Source organism: Dromaius novaehollandiae, chromosome 3 (assembly GCF_036370855.1).
Source record: "Dromaius novaehollandiae isolate bDroNov1 chromosome 3, bDroNov1.hap1, whole genome shotgun sequence".
NCBI lineage: Eukaryota > Metazoa > Chordata > Aves > Casuariiformes > Dromaiidae > Dromaius > Dromaius novaehollandiae.
The window spans coordinates 85,481,401-85,490,260 of record NC_088100.1 but is presented as its reverse complement, the minus strand read 5'-3'; the positions used below and the strand labels follow the sequence as shown (position 1 = coordinate 85,490,260).

Sequence of the window (8,860 nt, the reverse complement as noted above, 5' to 3'; positions counted from 1 at the left end):
AATTCATATCTTGTGGCAGTCATACCTGCTGTCAGCTTCAAAACAGAATCCATCTAGTCGAGTTCCAGGACTCTGCTGTTTGCACCTATTGTAAATGAGGAGGAGAGGCATTTCTGAAAACCAATTGCTATGAAATGAAAGCTCACAATTACAAGAAAAAGATAAGTTGGCTGTGTAGGTTATATCAATTAATATAACTCTGATGATATAATAGTTATGCCATACAGCATTTACAGTCAAACACACAACTCAAGAAAAGTCCAGTGTGAAGGAGCCAAGCCACAATCATCCCCAAAACTCCCCAAAAATTCTTCCCTCACTCTAGAAATAGTGGTAAATATTGAAATTTTATGTGGTTTATAATCTTAGGTTATCAGAGGTAGACAGAAAAGGAGCCCTTGTGATCTGTTCTGTGCACAAGTCAAAAAGTTGCTTTTCATCAAGCCTGTGTAAGACTTTAGGTTATGCTGTATTTCTCCACATTCATCCCTGGAGAGTAATCCTACACAAGTTTTATAGCAGCATACCCCCTCTACATTCACTAAGATTATTATTCCTTTCTACCAGGGTAAGCCCAAGAGGAATTTCAACTTTCATTCTGTTCACAAAACAGAAATAAATCACATTATAAAAATGCCCACAATGTCTTACTGCTTACACAGAGATTCCTCATTTGAAAGCTGGTTTGAATTTCCCACAGCAAATGACAAGGATCAAAAGTCTATAAGGACAGTGATAGCCTCCTTCCTCAGGGCCTGTTTGTATTTCATACTCATTCAAGTACACAAAACAAGTCCAAAAGAACAACTGTCTTTCTTCTTGCTGTATAAGAGCTAATCACAGCAAAAATCTCTTTCCCTAATGAGGTACAAGAAGAAAAGGTTCTAATGCCTCTCCTCATCATGACCTAAGAAGCTTGAGCATTAAAAAAAAAAATCATGAAACAAAAAATTCTGATTCAGAGATAGATGAAAAACATGTTTGCTCTTCTTACCTGAATGTTTTAGGGACCAACAATAATACTTTTAAAATAATCTAAAAAAGCAGGGTTTATTCACATTTATTTTGTCATCATCTGTTGCCTTCAAGTAAAAACATTATGTGCTGCCTTCAGGAGCTGCACACTGTTTTCCTACAAGTTGGAGTGGAATGGCAAAGTCATTAAATTTCTATGCTGTCATTGCTGGTGGCACTCTTGTACATATATGATATTTGTCTGGAAACAGGTACTATAGGGATAGGGTAGGAACACCATTAAATTCTGCTTATTGCAAAAGATAGAAAAGAAATACATTTGTTCCAGCTACAGTCAACTCAAGCTGAAAACCTGGCCTGCAGTTTATTCTAGTATTTCTTTGGTGAAATAATGATATATCAGTTATTCCACTGTAAATGGTTTAACTTTGGTTAATTTTAGGAAGTGAGACAAAATGAAACAGCTTTTACCTATCATGTCTCTTATTTTTATTTCGCACATAAGATTAGGAAGCTATTACTACAGCACCCAGGCATAACACTGTGTCAGTTCACATTTTTTCTGCGTAGGAAGAAGAGTCATCTGCTTTCCACAGCTGATAGAGTTGTTCTGCTGTGTCACCAAGACTGCACAGTGTCTGGAAGGACAAAAAGCTTTTTCTGGATTTGGGTAATTTCAAGCTTAAATGTATAAAAAAACCAAACTGTTCTCTGGTAGTTGCAGTACTTTATGGCCATAGTGAGCTTTCTGTATATATACGATGAGTTTCACTCTGCCTTAACACAACAGCTTCAAACTATATATCTATAGTGCATTTTCCAAGGGTCCATGGAGAACTTTTATCTTTAGCCACTGTGACTAAATGACTCCAAAATGAGATAAAATGCATTCTATTATTAATTATTAATCATTGTATATTTTCATACAAAAATGATAGTAATTTCTTTTGAAATTTCAAGAGAACACAACATAATCATTAATGGGAGGAAGAATGGTCAATTAGGCAATTGGATGAAAAGGTGTCTAGGAGACATTTTGTCCCTTAAAATGTGATCGGTAGATAATTGAATAACCTTCTGCTTTATCCATGAAGCTGAATTTGTCAAATCACATTCATATCCATAGGAATAGATGCTCTCACAAATGCAGAATGATGACTTTCACTGAAGGAGAAGGCAAAAAGAAGCAGCTGGGCTGTGAAGGAGAATGTTATTAAGAGGAACTTGACTGTCTGACATTGCAATAATACAAACAATGATTGCTGCAAGGAAATAGCTTTCCGCAATCATATTTTCTCATTGTAAGGTTACTGTACCAAGAAAGTCTCCTTTTCAAGGAGTTGGGCCTACTCCACACTTCTATTTTGGCTGCTCAAGGTGGAAGCTATACACTCTCAGTGAACCCTACACAATAACTCAGTCTTCCCACACACTGACCCAAGTGACCACTGCAGAGTCCCTTCTGAGGTAACTTCCTCAGGTCAAAGGGTTTGCCAGGGTAGAGCAGAACAGGTAGGGGATGAACTGCAGAGGACTGAATTCTTCCTCATTTAGGTAACACATAGATAAATGCATCTAATGCTTTTTAAAACTGCATTGTGACTGAGCACTTGCATTTACCTTTGAAAGAAATACTTTCAGCAGATGTTTGAGGGGGCCTGTTCAGCGAAGGAGGAGTGGGCAAGAAACTGGAATTAATACAAGAACTTCTAGCTAGCCATGAAAGAGACTATTTGTCTGGCAGAGATCATTAATCTTAGTGACCTGGTATGATTTGATCATACTTTAAGCATTACCCTGTGGCCTGTGAATGCCTTTTTTCCTTAATGGTAACTTTTGAATAACAAGGCAGGAGGGAAGACAACTGGAAGACCTATGGTGGAAGCCATAGGTGCAGTTTGATCATCAAGATCATACCTACCTACACCAGATGCAATATTTGTCAACACTTATCATATTTATAACCTCTGCCACTTTACCTGAAGCAACAGAGACACTATAGGATAAACAAGCCAGGTAAGTAACCAAAGTTGAGGATGGATATTAAGAATGATGAAAAAAAATACTTGTACCAAAGCAAACCTTACCAAAATGGAACTTTTCTTCTCTTTGAGGATGTAAGAGGCCTTGAAGATACTTCAGCTAAAAGGGTAGTACCAGGAAATCTTGGTGAGTTGAACCTCACTGTTCTGTGTAGCCAGAGCATAGACAAGTCTTGCGGGACACCTTCTGGAAATTATGTCTTTATTTTATAAAAAAATAGGAAAACATATGCTACACATATAAAATATCATCTGCAGATAGCAATTGAGAGAGACTATCTCACTTTTTTCACAGTAATAACCTTTCATCTTTCACATCTCTTTGATTTCCTTTTTGCAGAATGTCTTCATTTTACCAGGATCACTGAAACATTACTTCTAGCAGTTTCTCAGACTTCACATTTGTAAAAAGATTTAAATGTTATTGGCCTTCTCTGAATGGTAATCCTACTGCTGTGCCAGGACTCTGCATGATCATTTGAACTTTCCTTAACGTTGAAAAGGTTCCTGTCTGTACATTTGATTAGGTTTCTAACTGTATGTTTCTATTACCTCAGAGTTCTTTTTATTTTCGCAGTAGTTTGGAGAGCCTAGAAGGCAGACTTGGGAAAAAAAATATTCTTCAAACATAATAGAAAGTTTTTTGGATATTCACATACCTCTACTCTGTTACATGATTAATTTCTTCAAAAGATGGGACCTTCTGCATTCATTTACAGTTGCACAAAGTTCAGTCATGCTTGTGTATACTTTTGTGTAAATCAAAGTAGGCATGCCAAGGTGAATGACAAAGCTGCTTGTGCAAATCTTCAGTTCTCTAGGTCAGTTCTTTACTAGTGGGCCTTACAATAGAAATGGCCAAAATATAATTCAGTAAGTAGTAGAGTATGAGACCAGAAAGAACTACATTTCTGAAAGTTCCTAAATTCTCTTTCAAGAAAAGCAGATGAAAAACATCTGTCCAAAAGAACAAGAATTCCAGAAAGATAATACCACAGCATCCCCAAATTGAAGACATTATGCTCATTATCTTCCATGTAAAGGTACATATCATGTCTATCCACTACAGTGAACATAGTTTGTTTAAAGACTGTAAAATTAGAGAGAAATTTGACAGCTTTCACTTTGATCTTTGCTTGAAATTTCTAAAACTTGAAAGGAATTGAAAGACATGCTGCAATTCAAAGCAAGCTTCATTTTATCCTCAGAACCCCAAAAGAATAAATAAAACATTAAAATCTTCTGTAGTGACACAGAAATCTCAGCCTCCTCTTCAGGAGGCTCTCACCTCCAAATGATAGCTGCCCTGCAACAAAAAATTTACATTCACATCAAAAAAATATCATTTGCAAACACAAATATGCACAGTCACACAGACAAACACATTATCTTATCTGATTCTCACAGAGAAACTAACCATAAGTATAAAATAAACAATGTTCCATAAGGAAACCCCCACACACACACACACACAGTATCTAAAACCTTAAAGTGATTGGAGGAAGTATCTTTGCAAAACCTTAACAGTGACACATCAGTTGCCATCCTATTCATATTTTTGCTCTTAAATAATTCATTCAGTCATCTTTCACCAATAGCAACATGAATTAGTAACCCAGGCTTTACTTTTACAATTGCAGACTGAAACATTATCATTAACCTCAGCAACATCCACAAGTATGTCTGTTTTCATACACTAGTGTCAACCAAAAATTTTGAGTAGCCTTATTATAGTTAAAATCATGCACCCAAATGATTCACAAAATTAAATAATTCCTTGCATGGCTGGCATGGTAATGTGATCCTTGTTCCCTCATGCTGGAGTTTGTGAAGGATGTCGCAAACTATAGCATGATAGAAACAAACTCTTATCAAATTTTCAGCTGATGACAAAAAAGGTATTGAATCTACCTCCTAATTCCTAGGATATTGGAAACATGAGTGGTGTGCCTCGTAAGCACCCACACTGAGATGAGTACCACCACCAGTATGCCAGGTATCATGTAAATACAAAGATAAAGAACACACCTGTTTTGGGCAACACAGAACTCAGGAACAGGCAGAATACCCCAGGAGAAAGAAGGAAATCATATAAGTTATATGCGTCTGTTTGTTTTCTTCTATTTTAAATAAATTACTTTTATTATGAACACAGTATTCACAGTCACAGTGAAAATTATCTTTAGAAGCATTTGAGCTATAAAGGATTGGTTTTGTATGAGGCTTCCCTTTTGCATTTAGAAGAGTCGTTAAAATTAAACAGCTCCAAGCAGCTCTTCTAACTCTCATTATACAACTCTTTCCTACTCTCTACATCACTTCTTGTTATCAATCACCTCCGCTAGACTAATGTATTCATACATTTCCATCTGCAGCTGTGGGAGGTAGGGAAATACTATTTAAATTAAGTCATTATGCCATTTTTCCTTACCGGAGCTCTGAAATAGGAGTGAGCACAAGTCAAATCCCAGCAAGCTGGTCAAGTTCAGACCACAACACTGAAGGTGATCTCTCAGATTAAAAAGGCTGCTTGTACAAGCTAGAAATGACAAACCTGGAAATTTTTGAACGATCAGCTCTTGATCTGATTACCAGCACTTTTCCTCCTCTGTAATTTTTCTTATCTTACTTCTCAAATATACTTCAGTTCAAGAATCTGCATTGTAATGGAGAAGCTGCTCGCAAATGAAGACTACTGGAAATCAAACAGCCATATATGGGAGATAGAAGCCCCATTAAGACTCACAATGCTTTTCTACAAGGGTTTGTAGCAAAGATTTGAGTAACGAAAGTTCACACATGTCTGAACTAAACTGGTCTTTGCTATAAACCTGCCCATTACTGTGGTGGAGCAGAGCAAAGCTTAAATAATGCACAGGGATTCCACAACTGTTCAGAAGAAAAAAAAGGATACCATGACCGATCAACACAGCCCACGAGAATGAAGCTGAAAACTGCATCATTTCAAATTATAATTCAGTCAGGACAGCAGGACTAACCCCTGTCCTGAAAAGAAAACAAAATGCAGTGGGCCATGATGAGTCCTCAGTAACATATCTAAAATTTAAATACACAATATGAATTGCTTCAATACTATCTCAGAGTCTCATGAGAATAAATCTACCCCTTACTGTACTATATGCACAGTGCCTAAGATGTCTTTTACCCAGAAACTGACTGAACTCGACACTGCTCTTTTGGGAACTCATCTGGTACTACTAAAATGAAAAGAAATAGGACAAGACACATGGCGTAGTCTCACCAAAAAGACTGTAGCATTGTAATGTCCTGGTGGTTTTTTGAACTTCATGTAACCTATGATTGTTTTATACATTTTTCATCTTTTTATTCTGCAGAAGCTTTTACTTTTGTTCGATTTCATTCTTTTTAGTTTCTCCTGCTTGAGATTATAGAACAATCTGAGAGGAAACAGTTCTGCATGACAGGAACACAAATTGCACAAGTTAAATACAACCTTGATGTAACATCATCCCTCGGATTTCAGACACCTTACAGAGACTGATGTCATTTAAGCACAAGAAAGAAGCCAAAACCATAAAGAAGATCAATAAACAAAGTACAGCTTCAAGTGCAAATTGTTCAAAATGAAATAGTACAGCAGAGAAGTGAAGGCAAGAGACATTTTTGGAAGACATATACAATTGGATCGTAAGATCCTGCTTGGTAGGTCAGACCAGTGGGCCCACTAGCTGTTTCCAGTAAAGGAATATTTCATATTGTGGAGGAAGACAACCCTCTCTGTCCACTCCATTCATCTAATCAGCAGCGTAAACTGCCAGAATGAGACCTTTCATGACCCCTCCATTTATGCTCTGAAGCATGAGTTTTGATTTCCCATATGTTATTCTGAATAACATTGCTGGTAATAAAAGTCTGCTTTTTTTACAGATGCAACACAAGTATATTTTGATGACATCCAGTGGAAATATATTCCAGATTCACATTATGCACTGTGTGATGGTGCTTTGTAAAATGACATATTTGTTGCATATATATCTGCATCAATGATTATGGTATTCATGGGATAAATTTCACAGATATGGTTAAACTGCATATATTATATCTCTTTTATCCTCTCACTTCCTGCCCTGAAGTCAAACTTTTCCAAGACACTGCTGATATATCAAATTCTGGGTGACTTCAAGGAGCCAACCTTAAAAAAATGCCTCTCTGATACCGATTCCGCTCCCGCCCCCACAATATAGTACTGTAGGTATGTACAGAAAAAAGGGGGAAACAATACATGTAGTTCACATATACCAATTATTAAAGCTTAATGTCTACCTTAATACCTTCAGTTCCACACATCATAAAACTGACATTGCTACCATTACCCACTTAAGAACACTGGCATATTGCTCTTAATAAACTAACTTAAAACAGCTATTGGTAAATGTACTGTATGTAAAATGTACTTAAAAAGCAGATTTTGCTCTTGAGTTTGTGGTCTCTTAGAAAAGTGCTCTTCAGCCTTTACACATTTTTGCATCATTTTTCCATCCAAAGACTACACACTTTTACTGACATACCTTAAGAGATGTGAAAATACAGAATATTTATGGCATACAAAGAATATAGTGTGACAGCTGAAAGATTCATCTTAAAGCTGGGGGAGTCTTGACTGAGGTTTGTCCATGCATACCTACAACTCACTGTTGGCCTTTGTCTGGCAAATCTGCATTAAAAAAAAAATGCAGTGGTAATTATAGCCCCTACCATTCTGTAATTTCCATGTAAATGAGACATAGGATTTCAAGTTGTTAGCTGAAAGAGGCCCAAAATCTTTTTGCTTTAGTAACTTCATGTGACACACGTCATCCTCAATAACCAGTGAGAAGCCAGTCTCTTTGCAGTGCTATATTTTTTGCCTCTATTCAGTACAGCAAAGCTTGTTCTTTCGCTCTCTTACACTCTTTATTTCTCCCTCTGCCTATGGTCTGTAAAAATAACTGAAAAACCATTATTAAAAAAACTCAATACTTGTTATTTTGCTTAAGAAAAAAGGATTAAACAGGTCCTCAGTCCCAGAGAGCTGGTTTAGAAATTTTGATTTTTAACATTTCTTACACATTTGGGTGAGACAAATTACATTTTCACACCTTTTTAAACTATTGCCCTTTCTTTAAGCTGCAAAACTGTGGAAAGTCTATTCTAACATCTGAACCACACAAACAAGATGTTATTTCCACTCGGAAGAAAAATATCATCTTCATTTTAGATAGAGGGGGTATATAACAAAATGGATGATTGTGGGCTTGAATAGGTCAGGAGCCATGGAATTTTAATGGTTTTTATGCCAGAAGTAATTTTTAAACAGATAGCCATATCTGGAGGCACTCTCTATCACTTCTGTTCCAATCTTTTGAAAGTGCATCCATCATCCAATAAAACTGTTATAACACCACATGCATGTTCTTCCTTTTCACCCTGAAGCAAAGAAGAGACAACTAGTAAATCATACAGAAGCCATTGATACTGATGTAACTCCTTAAATGACAGCAGTCTGAGGCATTTGGAGGCCACACATTTTTCCTTCACCAGTATCTTTAGAAAGTCAGTTCAGTCAGCTCAGTGAAATGTCAAGATCTGCAACAAACATCCATAGAAATTCATGGAAACGGCTGTTTCTAATGTAGTTGGTGCTCTCTAGAGTTTCAGCAGAGTTGAGTGTAACACATACATCTGCATTCAAGACCAGTAGCTATAACCCCTGGCTTGGTCTGTAGGATGGCAGGACTTTTCGTCATGAGCATAGTGAGGCTTATTGGCCTAACTTGCCACACTAGCTGAGGATGCTCCAAACTCAACATGTGCAGAAAAGG

At 36.9% G+C, this 8,860-nt stretch overlaps 1 long non-coding RNA gene across 2 annotated transcripts; it reads left to right on the top strand.

The window, feature by feature from the left end:
* Positions 1-2,051: 2,051 nt before the first annotated feature.
* Positions 2,052-6,925, top strand: LOC135327904 (uncharacterized). Of its 2 annotated transcripts, XR_010388480.1 has the most exons (3): positions 2,052-2,991; positions 3,090-3,144; positions 5,665-6,925. It is a non-coding gene; the product is annotated as an uncharacterized LOC135327904 (long non-coding RNA). The 2 variants fall into 2 exon arrangements; XR_010388479.1 differs by having other exon boundaries at positions 2,052-3,144.
* The last annotated feature ends 1,935 nt before the right edge of the window (positions 6,926-8,860 follow it).